Source organism: Heterodontus francisci, chromosome 29 (assembly GCF_036365525.1).
Source record: "Heterodontus francisci isolate sHetFra1 chromosome 29, sHetFra1.hap1, whole genome shotgun sequence".
Lineage (NCBI taxonomy): Eukaryota > Metazoa > Chordata > Chondrichthyes > Heterodontiformes > Heterodontidae > Heterodontus > Heterodontus francisci.
This window is the reverse complement of record NC_090399.1, coordinates 28,231,002-28,255,411: the sequence shown is the minus strand read 5'-3', so window position 1 is coordinate 28,255,411 and position 24,410 is coordinate 28,231,002. Positions and strand designations below refer to the sequence as shown.

Sequence of the window (24,410 nt, the reverse complement as noted above, 5' to 3'; positions counted from 1 at the left end):
CTTAAGTAAGGGGCGGCACAGTGGCGCAGTGGTTAGCACCGCAGCCTCACAGCTCCAGGGACCCGGGTTCAATTCCGGGTACTGCCTGTGTGGAGTTTGCAAGTTCTCCCTGTGTCTGCGTGGGTTTTCTCCGGGTGCTCCGGTTTCCTCCCACAAGCCAAAAGACTTGCAGGTTGATAGGTAAATTGGCCATTATAAATTGTCACTAGTATAGGTAGGTGGTAGGGAAATATAGGGACAGGTGGGGATGTTTGGTAGGAATATGGGATTAGTGTAGGATTAGTATAAATGGGTGGTTGATGTTCGGCACGGACTCGGTGGGCCGAAGGGCCTGTTTCAGTGCTGTATCTCTAATCTAAAATATCTCTAATCTAAAGAGTCCAAAACTGCACACAGTATGTGATCTCACCAATGCCCTGTATAACTGAAGCATAACATCCTTACTATTATTTTCAATTCCTCTCATAATAAAGGAAAGCATTCCATTATCCTTCTTTATTACTTGCTGTACCTGTATACTAACTTTTTGTGACACACGCACGAGAACACCTAGATCCCTCTGCAACTCAGAAGTCATTCTCCGTTTCAGTAATACTCTGCTTTTTTATTCTTCCTACCAAAGTGAACAACTTCACATGTTCCCACATTATACTCCATCTGCCAGATTTTGCCCACTCACTCAACCTATCTATATCGGTCTGCAACCTCTTTATGTCCTCTTCACAACATACTTTCCTACCTATCTTTGTGTCACCTGCAAATTTAGCTACCATACCATCACTCCCCTCATCTAAGCCATTGATATAAATTGTAGCACACAGTGAGGGTGATACCAATCGACTACAACAAGACATGGATAGACGACGAGCAGAATGGGCAGACAAGTGACAGATGGAATTTAATACAGAGAAGTATGAGGTGATACATTTTGACAGAAGGGATAGGGAGAAGCAATATGGACTAAACAGTACTGTTCTAAAGAGTGTCCAGGAACAGAGGGACCTGGGTTTCAAGCACCTTAGTCACTGATGACCTATTACCTTTGTTGCTCTCTCTGTACCTTCCTGACCCACAATGCTTATTATTACCCAAAACACTACTCTGTTCTAGAGCAATGAGATTCCCTTTGCTGCTTTTGTATTTAACTTTTCCCGAATCCTTCCACCACCCCCCACCCCCCCCACCCACTTTATTAGTTTAAAGCCCTGTCTACTGCCCTGGTTATTTGATTCACCAGGACACTGGTCCCATTCCGGTTTAAGTGGAGCCCGTCCCAATGGGACAGCTCCCTCCTTCCCCAGTCCTGGTGCCAGTGGCCCACAAAGCGAAACTCCTACCTCCAACACCACTCTTTCAGCCTCGCATTTAACCTTCTAATCCGTTTATCCCAATGCTAATTGGCTTGTGGCTCAGGTAACAATCTGGAGATTATTACCTGTGAGGTTCTGTTTTTTAATTTGGACACTATGTCCTCAAACAATCTCAGTCCAGCATTATTCCTAGTTCAACCTATGTCGCTGCTTCTTATCTGTGTTACAAAAGTGCTTCCATTTAAAAAAAAAATTTTGAGGACTTGTGTTAAAACTGAAAAGATTCCATGGATGTGTTTTTTTTTTACCAAGTTCACTAAAAGGACACTTGAGATGTTGTTTGAAAACAACCTGTGCTGGAAATCATGTGCCTTAAGCTCAATAAACAACAGAAACCTTGGTGACCTGGGGAAAATGTTTACTGAGAAGCCACATGTCAAGATTTATTGAGGTCAAGAGGTTGACTTTCTGTTTGGGGAAGATATTGTTTTCAGTTCAGTTGGGGTGTGAACTGTTTTGAAGACAGTTGGTGTTTTGACTGCCAAGGGGAAAAAAAACACCCAGCTCTTTATCTCTTTGAAGAAAACGCTGCAAAGAACCAGTGTGGGAGAGTTAAAATCCTCGCTGCTGCATCTCTCCTGAGAAGCTGGAAAAACCTGCCTGATTAATTCTCAATGCCGCCTGAAAAGAACTGCTTTAGAAAAGATCTCAGTGACCCGTCTCTGTATACCCGGACACCAGACCAAAAGGGACAATTGACTTCCTTCCATATCTTCTCTTTTTTTCTTCAAGAATTAGAAAATATTTGACCAAAGTATTTTTTGTCTGTAACAGATCTCTGCAGAGAGAATTTCTGTATTTTTTCAGAGTGTGTGTGGGGGGAATTTAAAAAGAGAACTTTCATATTTCAGTCTGTGTGTTAAAGCTTTCCTTTGTTACTGAATAAGTCTTATTTGATAATAAACTGATAATTCTGTTGTTTATTAAAGAAACATGATTGGTGTATTTTGTTCTGGGATAAAGGGTAGAGTCTATGATTGACCCTATCAGTAACTGGGTAAACATTTAAAAAATATATGTTGTGACCTGCGGAAAAGTGGGAGTAGAAAAGACAGTGCACTCTTCCCCTCTTGGTCGTAACATCTGGACCACATCAACCGGATCTTCCCCCTCCTACTCCAAGGAGATGTCCTTAACCCTGGCAACATAACCTTCATAACCATTGTTCATTTTACATTCAATTGACACCCTCTCTGTACTAATGCTTTGTCTTTCAGCACACCATTAACATACCGTTTTCCTTTGTTCCATGACCTTCTGGTCAGTTATTCTCTATGACCTTGTCCTATCAACACCTTCTCTTTTGTTATCTCTTGCCCCACCCCCGCCTTACTTGCTTAAAACCTTTTACATTTCTAATATTTGTCATTTCTGATGAAGGGTCACTGACTTGAAACGTTAACTCTGCTTCTCTCTCCACAGATGCTGCCAGACCTGCTGAGTATTTCTAGCATTTCTTGTTTTTATTTCAGATTTCCAGCATCTGCAGTATTTTGCTTTTATTAACATAACCTTCAGTGGCGATTAGAGGAGTCCCAGAGCTACTCCTGCCCAACTCTATACCACTGTGCTGCCACCGCTGGTGGAAAAGGAAAATACAGGGAAGGTTATCAGAAGAACATCTGGTGGAGAAATATAGAGATCTTCCTCATGACTGTCACAGACAGGCAGTTCAATACAATGGCCCGCTCACCTGGATATCAATAGACTCTATCACCTAAATGCAAAGGAGGGGTTTCTCTGCCCTCAGTGCAAGATGGAGTTATCAACCTGAATTTAAAGGGACACTCCAGCTTTCAACTTCAGGACCTTGGTATAGTGTTAGGTGGGCCTGGTTACAAACTGAGGGAAGGAGGTAGTGGGAAACAAGTGGTTTCAGTCCTTCTGGGCATTTGATGTCACCAACTGATGGCTTGCACTCATTCTGTGGCTGTGTTGTAATGCATTGGACAGACTTTTCCTCTCAATCTTGAGCCTGCAATGTTTACATTGTAACTTGCTGGAGGTGCAAGCTGATACTGGCACAGTGAGGGCAATGAGGTAGCTGGGACCTTGGTAAAGGATGGGACCAACAGTCTCTCCTTAACCAATGAGATTAAAGCAGTAAGGGAAAAAAAGAGTAATGACGGAGAAATGTGAGTGAATTAGAGTCAAATCAGGTCCAGTGAGAACAATAAAGAGAAGGAAAAAAAAGATTGGATTAAGAGAGAGGGAGAGTAAAAAGGCAAAAAGGTAAGCAAGAAAAAAATTAGGTAGTGTAACATTTTAAGTTTAAAAAATCTCTAACAACAATTTACATCTTGCAGGAATGAGACTCCACGGTTTAAATTGTTCTCTTTCTGGGCCAGTGAGGTTGAGTGGTATTGCAGGAGTATAAATATGATTAAAAAGGTACTTATGCTGGTACTTTACCAGCCCTAACTTACTGCGGTGAGTTTAATGGGCAATTAACGTACAAATGCAGCGGGTTTACGAAACTCAAGAGGAGGTGGGTGGGTGAGCTGCCATTTTGGCAATACTAACGATGGAGTGATGCAAATTTTCCAGCAACTTATGGTGATTCGCAATTCACAGGTTATCTCTTCCTTGCCACAAGTTGCTGGACGACTTACATATTAATAACGGCCAGCGACATTAAACTATTGCTATTTTGGCAGCAAATGCTGGGCCAATGTACTGTAATAAGTAGTGTGGGGAAATCGTGCACACAGGAAATGACCACCATCCCCACTTCTGGGTTAGATCGGAGGAGGTACCTGGGAGCTACAGGACTGTGATCAGGATGTTGTCACAATGCCACTCACACACAAAGGGCCCTCGTCTTGACATCGCCTCAGGACTCTTTTGCCAGATTGCTATAGCAACACACTAATGCCACGAAAACACTTGTACGTGTAACTATGTCAACTTGTTTTCAGTGTTGTCCCTCTCCATGGTCCTGAAGAACAGAAAATGGCACTTTCAGGACCTGTTAAAAATTTCAAAATTAAACAGGAGCGAAGCCCAGAGGGAATTTTCAAATCCAGCCCCAGGGCCCAAAACAGAAGAGTGGGCCTAAATGTGAGGAAGTCTCATCTGACATTTCTAATTTAATGACTGCCTTTATGGGTGCTTTATCTTTTAAACTGATTATTTTTATTCCAGAGTTACTTTTTTTTTTGTACGTTTGTTTGTTACAAATGATGGCTCCGACATTCCTCACTGGTGCAGCTGTGATTACAGTCAGTTCACCAGAACAATAGAGCAGAAAAGGGAGCGGAGACCGATGACACTGCGTGTCGGTGTCCATTAAAATTTCCTGAGGGTTGCAAGGAGATCGGGAGAGGGTAGTGGAGTGGTTGCCTGGATATGGGAAAGGCAGATTAATAGACTTTTGTTGGGTGGGGTGGGAGCGGTGTGGGTAAGTGTGTCGAAGGAAAGAGAGCAGAGGCAGGCAAGTGGGATTGAGCTGCAGATCTAATTGAATGGTGCAGCAGGCTCGAGGGGCGGAGTGGCCTCCTCTTGTCCCTATGTTCCAGCTGAGGTCTAACCAGTAGGTACTGTGTCCAATTCTGGGCACTGCACTTTGGAAAGGATGCCAGGATGCCAAGGCCTTGGAGAGGATGCTGGGGAGTTTTACCAGGACGACACCAGGGATAAAAGAGTTCAGTCATGTGGGGAGACTGAAGACCCTGGGATTGTTTTCCTCAGAGCAGAAAAGGTTAAGCGGAGATCTAATAGAGGTATTCAAAACGATGAGGGGTTTTGATAGAGCAAGAATATTAATGACCTGGGCATGGCTGTGCAGGGCACAATTTCATCATTAGCAGATGACACAAAACTTGGAAGTATAGTGAACTGTGATGAGGACAGTGATAAATTTCTAGAGGACAGACAGGCTGTTGGAATGGGTGGACTCATGGCAGATGAAATTTAATGCAGAAAAGTGTGAAGTGATACATTTTGGTAGGAAAGGGCAACATAAAATAAAGGGCTACAAAGGGGTTGCAGGAGCAAAGGGACCTGGAGGTATATGTGCACAAATCAGGTTCAGAAAGTGATGAATAAGGCATACAGGATCCTGTGCTTTATAAACAGGGGCACCCGAGTACAAAAACAAGGATGTTATGGTGAACCTTTACAGAATACCTTTTCAGCCTCAACTGGAGTATTGTGTCCAATTTCTGGGCACCACACTTTAGGAAGGATGTGAAGGTATTAGACAGGGTGCAGAAAAGATTCACAAGAATGTTTCCAGGGATGAGGAATTTCAGTTACAAGGATACATTGGAGAAGCGGGGTCTGCTCTCCTTTGGAGACAAGGTTGAGAGGAGTCTTCATCGAGGTGTTCAACATTGTGAGGGGTCTGGACACAGCAGATAATGAATGACTGCTCCTATTGGTGGATGGGTCATGAACCAGAAGACACTGCTTTAAGGTCATAGAGTTGTACAGCATAGAAACAGGCCCTTCGGCCCACCGCGTCCATGCCGACCATAATGCCTATCTATACTAATCCCACCTGCCTGCATTAGTTCCATATCCCTCTATGCCTTGCTCATTCAGTACCTGTCCAGATGCCTCTTAAATGTTGCTACTGTTCCTGCCTCTACCACCTCCCCTGACAGTTCATTCCAGATACCCACTATTCTTTGTGTGAAAAATTTACCCCTTTGATCCCCTTTAAACCTCCTCCCTCTCACCTTAAATCTATGCCCTCTAGTTTTAGTCACCCCTACCATGGGAAACAGACTCTGGCTATCGACCCTATCTATGCCTCTCATAATTTTATATATCTCTATCATGTCCCCTCTCAGCCTCCTTCACTCCAGAGAAAACAGACCCAGCCTATCCAATCTCTCTTTATAACTCAAGCCCTCCAAACCAGGCAACATCCTGTGAATCTTTTCTGCACCCTCTCTAGCTTAACCACATCTTTCCTGTGGTGCGGCGACCAGAACTGCACACAGTACTTCAAATGCGGCCTAACTAATGTCATGTACAACTGTAACATGACGTCCCAACTCTTGTACTTAATGCCTCGGCCAATGAAGACAAACATGCCATAGGCCTTCTTCACCACCCTGTCTACCTGTGTTGCCACTTTCAGGGAACTATGTACTTGCAACCCAAGGTCTCTCTGCTCAACAACACTCCCCAGGGTCCTGCCATTCACTGTATATGTCCTGCCCTGGTTTAACTTCCCAAAATGCATCACTTCACACATGTCTGCATTAAATTCCATTTGCCAATCCCTTGCCCACTTTCCCAGTTGATCTATATCCTGTTGTAACCTTAGACAACCTTCTTCACTGTCCACTATACCACCAATTTTGCTGTAATTTGCAAACTTACTTATCATGCCTCTTACATTCACATCCAAGTCACTAATATATATGACAAACAACAGAGGGCCCAGCACTGATCCGTGCGGCACACCACTGGTCACCGGCCTCCAATCTGAAAAACAACCCTCCACTACCACCCTCTGCCTCCTATCACCAAGCCAATTTTGTATCCAATTGGATAGCTCACCCTGGATCCCATGTGTTCGAACCTTCTGGACCAGCCTACCATGTGGGAGGCCTTGTCAAAGGCCTTGCTAAAGTCCATATAGACAACGTCCATTGCCCTGCATTTGTCAGTCCTCTTGGTCACCTCCTCGAAAAACTCAATCAAATTCGTGAGACATGATTTGCCACAAACAAAGCCATGCTGACTATCCCTAATCAGACCATGCCTGGCAAAAATGGCAAATGGCAAAAGAACGAAAGGTGACATGAAGAAAATCTTTTTTTTTAATGCAGCGAGTGGTTAAGATCTGGAATGCACTGCCAGAGAGTGTGGTGGAGGCAGATTCAATTGTGACTTTCAAAAGAAAATTGGATAATTATCTGAAGAGAAAATATTTACAAGGTTACAGAGAAAAGGCAGGGGAATGGGACAAGCTGAGATGATCTCGCAGCGAGCCTGCACGGACACGATGATGAAGTAGGGAGAAACTATTTCCTCTGGCAAGTGTAAGCGTAGGTCATAGATTTAAAATAAATCGCAAAAGAACTGGAGAGGAAACGAGGAGAATTTTCTTTCACACAGAGGGTTGAGATCTGGAACACACTACCTGAAAGGGTGGTGCGATCAGATTCAATAGGAACTTTTAAAAAGCAATTCAGCACGTGCACAAAGGGGTCTAATTTGTAGGGTTATGGGGAAAAAGGAGATGGGGTGTGGGACTAAACTTGACAGCTCTTTCAAAGAGCCGGTACAGGCATGGTGGGCTAAATGGCCTCCTTCTGTGCTGTAAGATCCTATGTTCCTCTGTAGAGAAGGACAAAGTGGAGTAGACACTAGAAGAGGGTGGCCATGCAAGTGAGGTGGAAAGGGTCCTAGTGGCATCTTCGCCCCATTCTGCTGCAAGTATGCCAAGCAGATGCCCGAACACAGGGCAGGAGAAGAAGGTGGACACTTGCCTTAGTGACTTGCTTCCCACCAGGTAACAGGAAGGCGGAGAGACCCTAAAAGGACAAGGGATCTCTACTCATCCACATGTTGTGCAGCGGCTGTGTTTGACCAGTAGCCAGAAGAGCCCTGACCGTGATGGCTATTTCCTGCTGCTGAGGTCTGCTTCCAGCAATGGTTCGATTTCCACCCAGGGTTCCAGCCAGGTGGTCAGGCTTCATCCTGGGGCCAACTGGGCCTATGCAAGTGGGTTCTGTCTGCTTGACCTTCACCAATCGGAGAGGGGGAGTGGGGGGGGCGCGGGGGTGAGGGGGTCAAATCTGTTATTGTATTGGACCTGCGTACACACTGACCCAAGAAAAGGAAGAAAATGATGGCTGAAAACAATGGAAAAAAAGAGACTTGCATTTATGCAGACTTTCATAACCACATGGTGTCCCAAAGCGCTTTATAGTCAATGAAGTGCTTTCAAAGTGTGGTTATTGTTGTAATGTGGAAAACACGGCAGCCAGTTTGCGCACAGCAAGCTCCCACAATGAGAAAATGACCAGATATTCTGTTCTTTTTTTGTGATGTCGATTGAGTAAAGAAGTCTTGCTGCAATTGCATAGAGCCTTGGTGAGACTGCACATGAAGCATTGTGTACAGTTTTCGTCTCCTTACCTGAGGAAGGAGATACTTGCCGCAGAAGGGTAGCAACGAAGGTTCACCAAACTGATCCCTGGGATGGCGGGATTGTCCTATGAGAAGAGATTGAGGAGACTGCACCTGTATTCTCTGGAGTTTAGAAGAATGAGAAGTGATCTCATTGAAAACTCTTGTTGGGCTCGACAGGGGAGATGCAGGAAGGATGTCTCCTCTGACGTGGGGGGAGTGGGGGGGATCTAGAACCAGGGGACACAGTCTCAGAATTAGGGGAAGGCCATTTAGGACTGAGATGAGGAGGAATTTCTTCACTCAGAGGGTGGTGAATCTTTGGAATTCTCTACCCGAGAGGACTGTGGAGGCTCAGTCATTGAGTATGTTAAAGACAGAAATCAATAGATTTCTAAATTTTAAAGATATCAAGGGATATGGCGATAACGTGGGAAAATGACAGTGGGGTAGATCAGCTGTGATCTAGTTAAATGGTGGAGTAGGCTCGAGGGGCTGAGTGGCCTACTCCTGCCCCTATTTCCCATGTACGAGGGATAAATATTGACCAGGACACCAGGTATAACTCCCCTGCTTTTCTTCGAAATACAACCTTGGGATCTTTTATGTCCACCTGAGAAAGAAAATGGGGCCTCTGTTTAATGTCTCATCTGAAAGACTGCACCTCTGACAGTGCAGCACTCCCTCAGTACTGCACCGGAGTGTCAACCTTGACTTATGACACAACCTTCAGACGCAGAGGTCAAGAGTTCTACTCACTGAGCTGCAGCTGACACGCAAAGGAGTTATTGAACCAAATCGACAAGCTGGGTGCGCATTGGTTTGTAAAGAGCTGCTGTGGGGGTGGGGGAGGGGGGTGGAATGGTGGAGAGAATGGTGTGCTTTATGTGAACCATTCAATCTTCATTTGAAATTGTTTGCTGCTTTTGATTCATTAGTCAACCAGCTATTTGACTGGTAACTGAATGGATGTGTCAAATTGAGGCAATCAAGGCTGTGTAATGCCCCAAGGTGTCAGGCCTAATGTAGGGCACTCTCGGGTGATGCTTTAGGGTGTGACAAGCTGAATTTTAACACTTGGAGGTAGGCAGCCTCAGCAGTCACACAGAGATATAATGCCATGAGGTGTGACAGCTTACTGTGTGACACTCTGAGGTGTTTCAGTTTATAATGCTGACCCTTTGAGATGCAATGCCCTGACGGGTGACACTCTTGAGATGTGGCATCAGTGGTGTCACACCATGAAGCATGACATCCCAAGGTGTGACACTTCAAACTGCGATAACCTGATGTCTCTCACTGTGAGACGTGACATCTGGAAGCACCTCGGCTCCCAGGCAGACAGGGAAACCTTCTCTTGCAATGTGCCTCAGTGGCTGCTGATGTTGTGCTGCAAAGTCAGCCAGGCATCCTGCAGAAAAAGCAGCTTGTTCCTTGCAGTCCAGATCATTGACAGAATCATTCCCAATTGTCAGAACATCAGCCAATGATTCCTCACGAAACCAAGCAAAGTATAAGCCAGCACAGGGAAAGGCACCATGACATCTTCATGAACAACTGTTATCCTGCATACACCACTCCATGATCAATCAATCCAACCGCCCGATTAGATTCCAGTCTGTAACTCACTCCCGGGTATCCATTATTCTCTATATAAACCATCTGAACCCCTCTATTAGATTCCAGTCTGCAACTCACTCCCGGGTATCCATTATTCTATATATAAACCGTCTGAACCCCTCGATTAGATTCCAGTCTGTAACTCACTCCCGGGTATCCATTATTCTCTATATAAACCATCTGAACCCCTCTATTAGATTCCAGTCTGTAACTCACTCCCGGGTATCCATTATTCTATATATAAACCATCTGAACCCCTCGATTAGATTCCAGTCTGTAACTCACTCCCGGGTATCCATTATTCTCTATATAAACCATCTGAACCCCTCTATTAGATTCCAGTCTGTAACTCACTCCCGGGTATCCATTATTCTATATATAAACCATCTGAATCCCTCGATTAGATTCCAGTCTGTAACTCACTCCCAGGTATCCATTATTCTATATATAAACCATCTGAATCCCTCGATTAGATTCCAGTCTGTAACTCACTCCCGGGTATCCATTATTCTATATATAAACCGTCTGAACCCCTCGATTAGATTCCAGTCTGTAACTCACTCCCGGGTATCCATTATTCTATATATAAACCATCTGAACCCTTCGATTAGATTCCAATCTGTAACTCACTCCCGGGTATCCATTATTCTATATATAAACCGTCTGAACCCCTCGATTAGATTCCAGTCTGTAACTCACTCCCGGGTATCCATTATTCTATATATAAACCATCCGAACCCCTCGATTAGATTCCAGTCTGTAACTCACTCCCGGGTATCCATTATTCTATATATAAACCATCCGAACCCCTCCATTAGATTCCAGTCTGTAATTCACTCCCGGGTATCCATTATTCTATATATAAACCATCTGAACCCCTCGATTAGATTCCAGTCTGCAACTCACTCCCGGGTATCCATTATTCAATATATAAACCATCCGAACCCCTCGATTAGATTCCAGTCTGTAACTCACTCCCGGGTATCCATTATTCTATATATAAACCATCCGAACTCCTCGATTAGATTCCAGTCTGTAATTCACTCCCGGGTATCCATTATTCTAAAGATAAACCATCTGAATCCCTCGATTAGATTCCAGTCTGTAACTCACTCCCGGGTATCCATTATTCTATATATAAACCATCTGAACCCCTTGATTAGATTCCAGTCTGTAACTCACTCCCGGGTATCCATTATTCTATATATAAACCATCTGAATCCCTCGATTAGATTCCAGTCTGTAACTCACTCCCAGGTATCCATTATTCTATATATAAACCATCTGAACCCCTCGATTAGATTCCAGTCTGTAACTCACTCCCAGGTATCCATTATTCTATATATAAACCATCTGAATCCCTCGATTAGATTCCAGTCTGTAACTCACTCCCAGGTATCCATTATTCTATATATAAACCATCTGAACCCCTCGATTAGATTCCAGTCTGTAACTCACTCCCAGGTATCCATTATTCTATATATAAACCATCTGAATCCCTCGATTAGATTCCAGTCTGTAACTCACTCCCAGGTATCCATTATTCTATATATAAACCATCTGAATCCCTCGATTAGATTCCAGTCTGTAACTCACTCCCAGGTATCCATTATTCTATATATAAACCATCTGAATCCCTCGATTAGATTCCAGTCTGTAACTCACTCCCGGGTATCCATTATTCTATATATAAACCGTCTGAACCCCTCGATTAGATTCCAGTCTGTAACTCACTCCCGGGTATCCATTATTCTATATATAAACCGTCTGAACCCCTCGATTAGATTCCAGTCTGTAACTCACTCCCGGGTATCCATTATTCTATATATAAACCATCTGAACCCCTCGATTAGATTCCAGTCTGTAACTCACTCCCGGGTATCCATTATTCTATATATAAACCATCTGAACCCATCGATTAGATTCCAGTCTGTAACTCACTCCCAGGTATCCATTATTCTATATATAAACCATCTGAATCCCTCGATTAGATTCCAGTCTGTAACTCACTCCCGGGTATCCATTATTCTATATATAAACCATCCGAACCCCTCGATTAGATTCCAGTCTGTAACTCACTCCCGGGTATCCATTATTCTATATATAAACCATCCGAACCCCTCGATTAGATTCCAGTCTGTAACTCACTCCCGGGTATCCATTATTCTATATATAAACCATCCGAACCCCTCGATTAGATTCCAGTCTGTAATTCACTCCCGGGTATCCATTATTCTATATATAAACCATCCGAACCCCTCGATTAGATTCCAGTCTGTAACTCACTCCCAGGTATCCATTATTCTATATATAAACCATCTGAACCCCTCGATTAGATTCCAGTCTGTAACTCACTCCCAGGTATCCATTATTCTATATATAAACCATCTGAATCCCTCGATTAGATTCCAGTCTGTAACTCACTCCCAGGTATCCATTATTCTATATATAAACCTCTGAACCCCTCGATTAGATTCCAGTCTGTAACTCACTCCCAGGTATCCATTATTCTATATATAAACCATCTGAATCCCTCGATTAGATTCCAGTCTGTAACTCACTCCCAGGTATCCATTATTCTATATATAAACCATCTGAACCCCTCGATTAGATTCCAGTCTGTAACTCACTCCCGGGTATCCATTATTCTATATATAAACCGTCTGAACCCCTCGATTAGATTCCAGTCTGTAACTCACTCCCGGGTATCCATTATTCTATATATAAACCATATGAACCCTTCGATTAGATTCCAGTCTGTAACTCACTCCCGGGTATCCATTATTCTATATATAATCCATCTGAACCCCTCGATTAGATTCCAGTCTGTAACTCACTCCCGGGTATCCATTATTCTATATATAAACCATCTGAACCCCTCGATTAGATTCCAGTCTGTAACTCACTCCCAGGTATCCATTATTCTATATATAAACCATCTGAATCCCTCGATTAGATTCCAGTCTGTAACTCACTCCCAGGTATCCATTATTCTATATATAAACCATCTGAACCCCTCGATTAGATTCCAGTCTGTAAGTCACTCCCGGGTATCCATTATTCTATATATAAACCGTCTGAACCCCTCGATTAGATTCCAGTCTGTAACTCACTCCCGGGTATCCATTATTCTATATATAAACCATCTGAACCCCTCGATTAGATTCCAGTCTGTAACTCACTCCCGGGTATCCATTATTCTATATATAAACCATCTGAACCCCTCGATTAGATTCCAGTCTGTAACTCACTCCCAGGTATCCATTATTCTATATATAAACCATCTGAATCCCTCGATTAGATTCCAGTCTGTAACTCACTCCCAGGTATCCATTATTCTATATATAAACCATCCGAACCCCTCGATTAGATTCCAGTCTGTAACTCACTCCCGGGTATCCATTATTCTATATATAAACCATCCGAACCCCTCGATTAGATTCCAGTCTGTAACTCACTCCCAGGTATCCATTATTCTATATATAAACCATCCGAACCCCTCGATTAGATTCCAGTCTGTAATTCACTCCCGGGTATCCATTATTCTATATATAAACCATCCGAACCCCTCGATTAGATTCCAGTCTGTAACTCACTCCCAGGTATCCATTATTCTATATATAAACCATCTGAACCCCTCGATTAGATTCCAGTCTGTAACTCACTCCCAGGTATCCATTATTCTATATATAAACCATCTGAATCCCTCGATTAGATTCCAGTCTGTAACTCACTCCCAGGTATCCATTATTCTATATATAAACCATCTGAACCCCTCGATTAGATTCCAGTCTGTAACTCACTCCCAGGTATCCATTATTCTATATATAAACCATCTGAATCCCTCGATTAGATTCCAGTCTGTAACTCACTCCCAGGTATCCATTATTCTATATATAAACCATCTGAACCCCTCGATTAGATTCCAGTCTGTAACTCACTCCCGGGTATCCATTATTCTATATATAAACCGTCTGAACCCCTCGATTAGATTCCAGTCTGTAACTCACTCCCGGGTATACATTATTCTATATATAAACCATATGAACCCTTCGATTAGATTCCAGTCTGTAACTCACTCCCGGGTATCCATTATTCTATATATAAACCATCTGAACCCCTCGATTAGATTCCAGTCTGTAACTCACTCCCAGGTATCCATTATTCTATATATAAACCATCCGAACCCCTCGATTAGATTCCAGTCTGTAACTCACTCCCAGGTATCCATTATTCTATATATAAACCATCTGAACCCCTCGATTAGATTCCAGTCTGTAACTCACTCCCGGGTATCCATTATTCTATATATAAACCATCTGAACCCCTCGATTAGATTCCAGTCTGTAACTCACTCCCAGGTATCCATTATTCTATATATAAACCATCCGAACCCCTCGATTAGATTCCAGTCTGTAACTCACTCCCGGGTATCCATTATTCTATATATAAACCATCCGAACCCCTCGATTAGATTCCAGTCTGTAACTCACTCCCGGGTATCCATTATTCTATATATAAACCATCCGAACCCCTCGATTAGATTCCAGTCTGTAACTCACTCCCGGGTATCCATTATTCTATATATAAACCATCTGAACCCCTCGATTAGATTCCAGTCTGTAACTCACTCCCAGGTATCCATTATTCTATATATAAACCATCCGAACCCCTCGATTAGATTCCAGTCTGTAACTCACTCCCGGGTATCCATTATTCTATATATAAACCATCCGAACCCCTCGATTAGATTCCAGTCTGTAACTCACTCCCGGGTATCCATTATTCTATATATAAACCATCCGAACCCCTCGATTAGATTCCAGTCTGTAACTCACTCCCAGGTATCCATTATTCTATATATAAACCATCTGAATCCCTCGATTAGATTCCAGTCTGTAACTCACTCCCAGGTATCCATTATTCTATATATAAACCATCTGAATCCCTCGATTAGATTCCAGTCTGTAACTCACTCCCGGGTATCCATTATTCTATATGTAAACCATCCGAACCCCTCGATTAGATTCCAGTCTGTAACTCACTCCCGGGTATCCATTATTCTATATATAAACCATCCGAACCCCTCGATTAGATTCCAGTCTGTAACTCACTCCCGGGTATCCATTATTCTAAATATAAACCATCCGAACCCCTTGATTAGATTCCTGTCTGTAATTCACTCCCGGGTATCCATTATTCTATATATAAACCATCTGAACCCCTCGATTAGATTCCAGTCTGTAACTCACTCCCAGGTATCAATTATTCTATATATAAACCATCTGAATCCCTCGATTAGATTCCAGTCTGTAACTCACTCCCAGGTATCCATTATTCTATATATAAACCATCTGAATCCCTCGATTAGATTCCAGTCTGTAACTCACTCCCAGGTATCCATTATTCTATATATAAACCATCTGAACCCCTCGATTAGATTCCAGTCTGTAACTCACTCCCGGGTATCCATTATTCTATATATAAACCGTCTGAACCCCTCGATTAGATTCCAGTCTGTAACTCACTCCCAGGTATCCATTATTCTATATATAAACCATCTGAATCCCTCGATTAGATTCCAGTCTGTAACTCACTCCCAGGTATCCATTATTCTATATATAAACCATCTGAACCCCTCGATTAGATTCCAGTCTGTAACTCACTCCCGGGTATCCATTATTCTATATATAAACCGTCTGAACCCCTCGATTAGATTCCAGTCTGTAACTCACTCCCGGGTATCCATTATTCTATATCTAAACCATCCGAACCCCTCGATTAGATTCCAGTCTGTAACTCACTCCCGGGTATCCATTATTCTATATATAAACCATCCGAACCCCTCGATTAGATTCCAGTCTGTAATTCACTCCCGGGTATCCATTATTCTATATATAAACCATCCGAACCCCTCGATTAGATTCCAGTCTGTAACTCACTCCCGGGTATCCATTATTCTATATATAAACCATCCGAACCCCTCCATTAGATTCCAGTCTGTAATTCACTCCCGGGTATCCATTATTCTATATATAAACCATCTGAACCCCTCGATTAGATTCCAGTCTGTAACTCACTCCCGGGTATCCATTATTCTATATATAAACCATCCGAACCCCTCGATTAGATTCCAGTCTGTAACTCACTCCCGGGTATCCATTATTCTATATATAAACCATCTGAACCCCTCGATTAGATTCCAGTCTGTAACTCACTCCCGGGTATCCATTATTCTATATATAAACCATCTGAACCCCTTGATTAGATTCCAGTCTGTAACTCACTCCCGGGTATCCATTATTCTATATATAAACCATCCAAACCCCTCCATTAGATTCCAGTCTGTAACTCACTCCCGGGTATCCATTATTCTATATATAAACCATCCGAACCCCTCCATTAGAGTCCAGTCTGTAATTCACTACCAGGTATCCATTATTCTATATATAAACCATCCGAACCCCTCCATTAGAGTCCAGTCTGTAACTCACTACCAGGTATCCATTATTCTATATATAAACCATCCGAACCCCTCCATTAGAGTCCAGTCTGTAACTCACTACCAGGTATCCATTATTCTATATATAAACCATCTGAACCCCTCCATTAGAGTCCAGTCTGTAATTCACTACCAGGTATCCATTATTCTATATATAAACCATCCGAACCCCTCCATTAGATTCCAGTCTGTAACTCACTCCCAGGTATCCATTATTCTATATATAAACCATCTGAACCCCTCGATTAGATTCCAGTATGTAACTCACTCCCGGGTATCCATTATTCTATATATAAATATCTGAACCCCTCTATTAGATTCCAGTCTGTAATTCACTCCCGGGTATCCATTATTCTATATATAAACCATCTGAACCCCTCCATTAGAGTCCAGTCTGTAACTCACTCCCGGGTATCCATTATTCTTTATATAAACCATCTGAACCCCTCCATTAGATTCCAGTCTGTAACTCACTCCCGGGTATCCATTATTCTATATATAAACCATCCGAACTCCTCGATTAGATTCCAGTCATTAACTCATTCCCGGGTATCCATTATTCTATATATAAACCATCTGAACCCCTCCATTAGATTCCAGTCTGTAACTCACTCCCGGGTATCCATTATTCTATATATAAACCATCCGAACTCCTCGATTAGATTCCAGTCATTAACTCACTCCCGGGTATCCATTATTCTATATATAAACCATCTGAACCCCTCCATTAGATTCCAGTCTGTAACTCACTCCCGGGTATCCATTATTCTATATATAAACCATCTGAACCCCTCCATTAGAGTCCAGTCTGTAACTCATTCCCGGGTATCCATTATTCTATATATAAACCATCTGAACCCCTCCATTAGATTCCAGTCTGTAATTCACTCCCGGGTATCCATTATTCTAAATATAAACCATCTGAACCCCTCCATTAGAGTCCAGTCTGTAATTCACTCCCGGGTATCCATTATTCTAAATATAAACCATCTGAACCCCTCCATTAGAGTCCAGTCTGTAACTCACTCCCAGGTATCCATTATTCTATATATAAACCATCCGAACCCCTCCATTAGAGTCCAGTCTGTAATTCACTCCCGGATATCCATTATTCTATATATAAACCATCCAAACCCCTCCATTAGAGTCCAGTCTGTAATTCACTCCCGGGTATCCATTATTCTATATATAAACCATCCGAACCCCTCCATTAGAGTCCAGTCTGTAATTCACTCCCGGGTATCCATTATTCTATATATAAACCATCCAAACCCCTCCATTAGAGTCCAGTCTGTAATTCACTCCCGGGTATCCATTATTCTATATATAAACCATCCAAACCCCTCCATTAGAGTCCAGTCTGTAATTCACTCCCGGGTATCCATTATTCTATATATAAACCATCCAAACCCCTCCATTAGAGTCCAGTCTGTAATTCACTCCCGGGTATCCATTATTCTATATATAAACCATCCAAACCCCTCCATTAGAGTCCAGTCTGTAATTCACTCCCGGGTATCCATTATTCTATATATAAACCATCCGAACCCCTCCATTAGAGTCCAGTCTGTAATTCACTCCCGGGTATCCATTATTCTATATATAAACCATCCAAACCCCTCCATTAGAGTCCAGTCTGTAATTCACTCCCGGGTATCCATTATTCTATATATAAACCATCCGAACCCCTCCATTAGAGTCCAGTCTGTAATTCACTCCCGGGTATCCATTATTCTATATATAAACCATCCAAACCCCTCCATTAGAGTCCAGTCTGTAATTCACTCCCGGGTATCCATTATTCTATATATAAACCATCCAAACCCCTCCATTAGAGTCCAGTCTGTAATTCACTCCCGGGTATCCATTATTCTATATATAAACCATCCGAACCCCTCCATTAGAGTCCAGTCTGTAATTCACTCCCGGGTATCCATTATTCTATATATAAACCATCCAAACCCCTCCATTAGAGTCCAGTCTGTAATTCACTCCCGGGTATCCATTATTCTATATATAAACCATCCAAACCCCTCCATTAGAGTCCAGTCTGTAATTCACTCCCGGGTATCCATTATTCTATATATAAACCATCCAAACCCCTCCATTAGAGTCCAGTCTGTAATTCACTCCCGGGTATCCATTATTCTATATATAAACCATCCGAACCCCTCCATTAGAGTCCAGTCTGTAATTCACTCCCGGGTATCCATTATTCTATATATAAACCATCCGAACCCCTCCATTAGAGTCCAGTCTGTAATTCACTCCCGGATATCCATTATTCTATCTTTAAACCATCCGAACCCCTCCATTAGAGTCCAGTCTGTAATTCACTCCCGGGTATCCATTATTCTATATATAAACCATCCGAACCCCTCCATTAGAGTCCAGTCTGTAATTCACTCCCGGATATCCATTATTCTATATATAAACCATCCAAACCCCTCCATTAGAGTCCAGTCTGTAATTCACTCCCGGGTATCCATTATTCTAAATATAAACCATCCGAACCCCTCCATTAGAGTCCAGTCTGTAATTCACTCCCGGGTATCCATTATTCTAAATATAAACCATCTGAACCCCTCCATTAGATTCCAGTCTGTAATTCACTCCCGGGTATCCATTATTCTAAATATAAACCATCTGAACCCCTCCATTAGAGTCCAGTCTGTAATTCACTCCCGGGTATCCATTATTCTAAATATAAACCATCTGAACCCCTCCATTAGAGTCCAGTCTGTAATTCACTCCCGGGTATCCATTATTCTATATATAAACCATCCGAACCCCTCCATTAGAGTCCTGTCTGTAATTCACTCCCGGATATCCATTATTCTATATATAAACCATCCAAACCCCTCCATTAGAGTCCAGTCTGTAATTCACTCCCGGGTATCCATTATTCTATATATAAACCATCCAAACCCCTCGATTAGATTCCAGTCTGTAACTCACTCCCGGGTATCCATTATTCTATATATAAACCATCCGAACCCCTCCATTAGATTCCAGTCTGTAACTCACTCCCGGGTATCCATTATTCTATATATAAACCATCCGAACCCCTCCATTGGATTCCAGTCTGTAACTCACTCCCGGGTATCCATTATTCTATATATAAACCATCCGAACTCCTCGATTAGATTCCAGTCTGTAATTCACTCCCGGGTATCCATTATTCTATATATAAACCATCCGAACCCCTCGATTAGATTCCAGTCAGTAACTCACTCCCGGGTATCCATTATTCTATATATAAACCATCCGAACCCCTCGATTAGATTCCAGTCTGTAACTCACTCCCGGGTATCCATTATTCTATATATAAACCATCCGAACCCCTCCATTAGATTCCAGTCAGTAACTCATTCCCGGGTATCCATTATTCTATATATAAACCATCCGAACCCCTCCATTAGATTCCAGTCTGTAACTCACTCCCGGGTATCCATGATTCTATATATAAACCATCCGAACCCCTCCATTAGATTCCAGTCAGTAACTCATTCCCGGGTATCCATTATTCTATATATAAACCATCCGAACCCCTCCATTAGATTCCAGTCTGTAACTCACTCCCGGGTATCCATGATTCTATATATAAACCATCCGAACCCCTCCATTAGATTCCAGTCTGTAACTCACTCCCGGGTATCCATTATTCTATATATAAACCATCCGAACCCCTCCATTAGATTCCAGTCTGTAACTCACTCCCGGGTATCCATTATTCTATATATAAACCATCCGAACCCCTCCATTGGATTCCAGTCTGTAACTCACTCCCGGGTATCCATTATTCTATATATAAACCATCCGAACTCCTCGATTAGATTCCAGTCTGTAATTCACTCCCGGGTATCCATTATTCTATATATAAACCATCCGAACCCCTCGATTAGATTCCAGTCAGTAACTCACTCCCGGGTATCCATTATTCTATATATAAACCATCCGAACCCCTCGATTAGATTCCAGTCTGTAACTCACTCCCGGGTATCCATTATTCTATATATAAACCATCCGAACCCCTCGATTAGATTCCAGTCAGTAACTCACTCCCGGGTATCCATTATTCTATATATAAACCATCCGAACCCCTCGATTAGATTCCAGTCAGTAACTCACTCCCGGGTATCCATTATTCTATATATAAACCATCCGAACCCCTCGATTAGATTCCAGTCTGTAACTCACTCCCGGGTATCCATTATTCTATATATAAACCATCCGAACCCCTCCATTAGATTCCAGTCAGTAACTCATTCCCGGGTATCCATTATTCTATATATAAACCATCCGAACCCCTCGATTAGATTCCAGTCTGTAACTCACTCCCGGGTATCCATTATTCTATATATAAACCATCCGAACTCCTCGATTAGATTCCAGTCTGTAACTCACTCCCGGGTATCCATTATTCTATATATAAACCATCCGAACCCCTCCATTAGATTCCAGTCAGTAACTCATTCCCGGGTATCCATTATTCTATATATAAACCATCCGAACCCCTCCATTAGAGTCCAGTCAGTAACTCACTCCCGGGTATCCATTATTCTATATATAAACCATCCGAACCCCTCGATTAGATTCCAGTCTGTAACTCACTCCCGGGTATCCATTATTCTATATATAAACCATCCGAACTCCTCGATTAGATTCCAGTCTGTAACTCATTCCCGGGTATCCATTATTCTATATATAAACCATCCGAACTCCTCGATTAGATTCCAGTCTGTAACTCATTCCCGGGTATCCATTATTCTATATATAAACCATCCGAACTCCTCGATTAGATTCCAGTCAGTAACTCATTCCCGGGTATCCATTATTCTATATATAAACCATCCGAACCCCTCCATTAGAGTCCAGTCTGTAACTCACTCCCGGGTATCCATTATTCTATATATAAACCATCCGAACCCCTCCATTAGATTCCAGTCAGTAACTCACTCCCGGGTATCCATTATTCTATATATAAACCATCCGAACTCCTCGATTAGATTCCAGTCTGTAACTCACTCCCGGGTATCCATTATTCTATATATAAACCATCTGAACCCCTCGATTAGATTCCAGTCTGTAACTCACTCCCGGGTATCCATTATTCTATATATAAACCATCCGAACCCCTCCATTAGAGTCCAGTCTGTAACTCATTCCCGGGTATCCATTATTCTATATATAAACCATCCGAACCCCTCCATTAGAGTCCAGTCTGTAACTCACTCCCGGGTATCCATTATTCTATATATAAACCATCTGAACCCCTCGATTAGATTCCAGTCTGTAACTCACTCCCGGGTATCCATTATTCTATATATAAACCATCCGAACCCCTCCATTAGAGTCCAGTCTGTAACTCATTCCCGGGTATCCATTATTCTATATATAAACCATCCGAACCCCTCCATTAGAGTCCAGTCTGTAACTCATTCCCGGGTATCCATTATTCTATATATAAACCATCTTTATCCCTCGATTAGAGTCCAGTCTGTAATGATATATTGTCCTGCTTCTCTGTTGCTGATGTTGAACTGGCTTTCTCCCAAGCACTGGTTTCGCACTCGACACCAATTGCAATTCCACGCGTTCAGACCCTAGCGACACGCATGCAGTGTAATATATATAAAAATACAGGCGGATGAAGTAAGGAAACACATTGCCGGGAGTGGGGGGTGGTGCTGAAAATAATTGACTTGACAGACGAGCCTAGGCCGGGGCGATACGCAGCTGTGCACCTTCAGGGCAAACCCCTGGGCGCTTTCGAATCTTCACTAATGTGCAAGGGTTTTTGTTCTTTTTCCTCTCTGTTCTCCTCCACCTCCCCCCACTCCCCTCCACACCCAGAGCTGCGATAAAGGAGAACAGACTGCCTAATAAGCACCAGCACCCAAGGGGTTAAAGGCGGTAGGTGTGAATGTACAAATGGGAAAAGGCGAGCTCACCTGAAACACACCTCGCCCCTGTGACAGGGCTGGGGGGTCTGAGTGCATTCTCCCCAGCTCCGGGTCAGTTCATGACTGCAATCCCCTGTTCGCCTGCTCTCCTCTCCTCTCCTCTCTCCTCTGTGTTCCCAGTATTGTCATTTCCCTAGAGATGATATGGGTGTAAACAGTCCAACAACAAACATCTACAATCCAATCACTCAATGGATATTTTCCACACTTCCACAAAAAAACCTCTTACCTTCTGTGTGCACAGAGCTGATCTTGCAAAACGGCATAAATATTATAAATGAAATATATACGGCAAAGTGAGAGCAGAGGGGAGGTGGGGGTGTTGTCAGTACTCACCAGGAAATAACGAGCAGATTCTTGTCAAGCTTCACTCGGTAGCAACACGGCAAATCCACAAGGTTTTTTTCCCCCCCTAAGATATAACAGATCAGCAATCGCAGCAGGAGGAGGGATTGTGGAGGGAGGGGGGATATGAGAAATCAAATTGATGCAGAACTGGCCAATTTTCCCTCGCTGGCTGGAGTCCGCGGGTATTCCTTGTGCTCTTAGACACACAAAAAAAGAGATCCGGGAAGCGTCTGTTTCGGTGAGTTTTTACCAGGGAAAGGAGATGGTTGGTAATTGGGAGGAGGACAAATCCCCCCCCCCCAGTCCTTATCCACCCGCACCCCCACCCCCCCCCCCCCCCAGCCCCCACTTCCAAAATAAAATGCTTCTGCTCAAAAACTGGAAGAAGTTGAGTGAGAGTCAGGTGTCCCTTTCCCCTCCTATTTAAACCAGAGCATCAGATTAAACGGTCTGCAAAATCGAGGAATCTCTTCAACTCACACATTCTGCTTGGGTTTGGAGGGAGAGGAGGGAGGGTGAAATCCGAGGCCAGGGGCGTGGGGGTGGGGGGGGGTGGGGGGGGGGAGGGGGTGAAATTTAAAGAGAGGGACCCGTGTGGCGCCAGAACAGGTCAGTTTCAGGAGCTCCTGTGTCAATTTCACGCAGCCCAGGTTTCTGTCAATTTCAGCCCGTGGAGGGGCGGGCGGTTCTTTCGCAAATGTCTCTCTCTCTCTCTCTCGCTTTCACTCTCGGATCTCACAACTCCGCTGTGTATTTTATATTTCTGCAGCCTCTCTCCTTTTGGCTGCACCGGATTTAGATTCACATCGGGGGGGAAGGCAGCCGGTCGATAGTTTCAGGCTTCCATGGTTTTCCCTCTGCGCCCGTAACCAGACCTTCGAAAGGGGTGCTTTTCCAAAACAAAAAAAAATGTTCACATTTATGTTTTTCCGTTTCTCCTCCCACACTCCGTCTTCTCCTCCTTCTCTGATTCGGAGCCTGAAACTAAATGCAATGTTTTTTTTTTCTGCCCTTCTCTATTGGAGACGCTATAAGCAATCCAGATCTTTAATTATTAAAAGAGTGGGGAGGAGGGGGAATCACCCCTCAAAATGTCCATCCGGAGTCTGTAAATGTTGCAATTGTTCAGTGAGAGCTTTCAGAGTGAGACCATTCTCGCCTGTAATCCTCTTACTGGATGCATCCAAATTTGCCTTCTCGGTTGCAAAGAGATACAATGAAGTGTCTAACTCCTGGTTGCTGATTTTTTTGTTTTTGCAGATTGAGAAGACTTCTTTTTTTAAAAAAAAAGAAAATGCAGGTTTGTGTGCTCCTTTAGCCGGAGTCAGCCCCTGCTCGCCTTGCCTGCTCTTTACCTGTGCTAGTGAGAACAGAGAGATGGGCTCCGTACAGACACAGCGGCACACCCCCGGGTCCTAGCGCTCATTGAGTTTCACCCCGGCGCAAAGTTAATGATGCTATTTGGAGTGCATCCTTCGACTGTTTACATCAGTAACCGCGGGGTCCTAGCGT

The 24,410-nt window shown here is 43.2% G+C and overlaps 1 protein-coding gene across 1 annotated transcript in view; it reads right to left on the bottom strand.

Moving 5' to 3' along the window:
- The window catches only part of gabbr1b (gamma-aminobutyric acid (GABA) B receptor, 1b), a 586,011-nt gene extending 562,829 nt beyond the window's left edge, over positions 1-23,182 (bottom strand). Inside the window, 1 exon segment of the mRNA XM_068009633.1 lies at positions 22,887-23,182. The gene's annotated coding sequence lies outside the window, so the exon portion shown is untranslated.
- Positions 23,183-24,410: the final 1,228 nt, after the last annotated feature.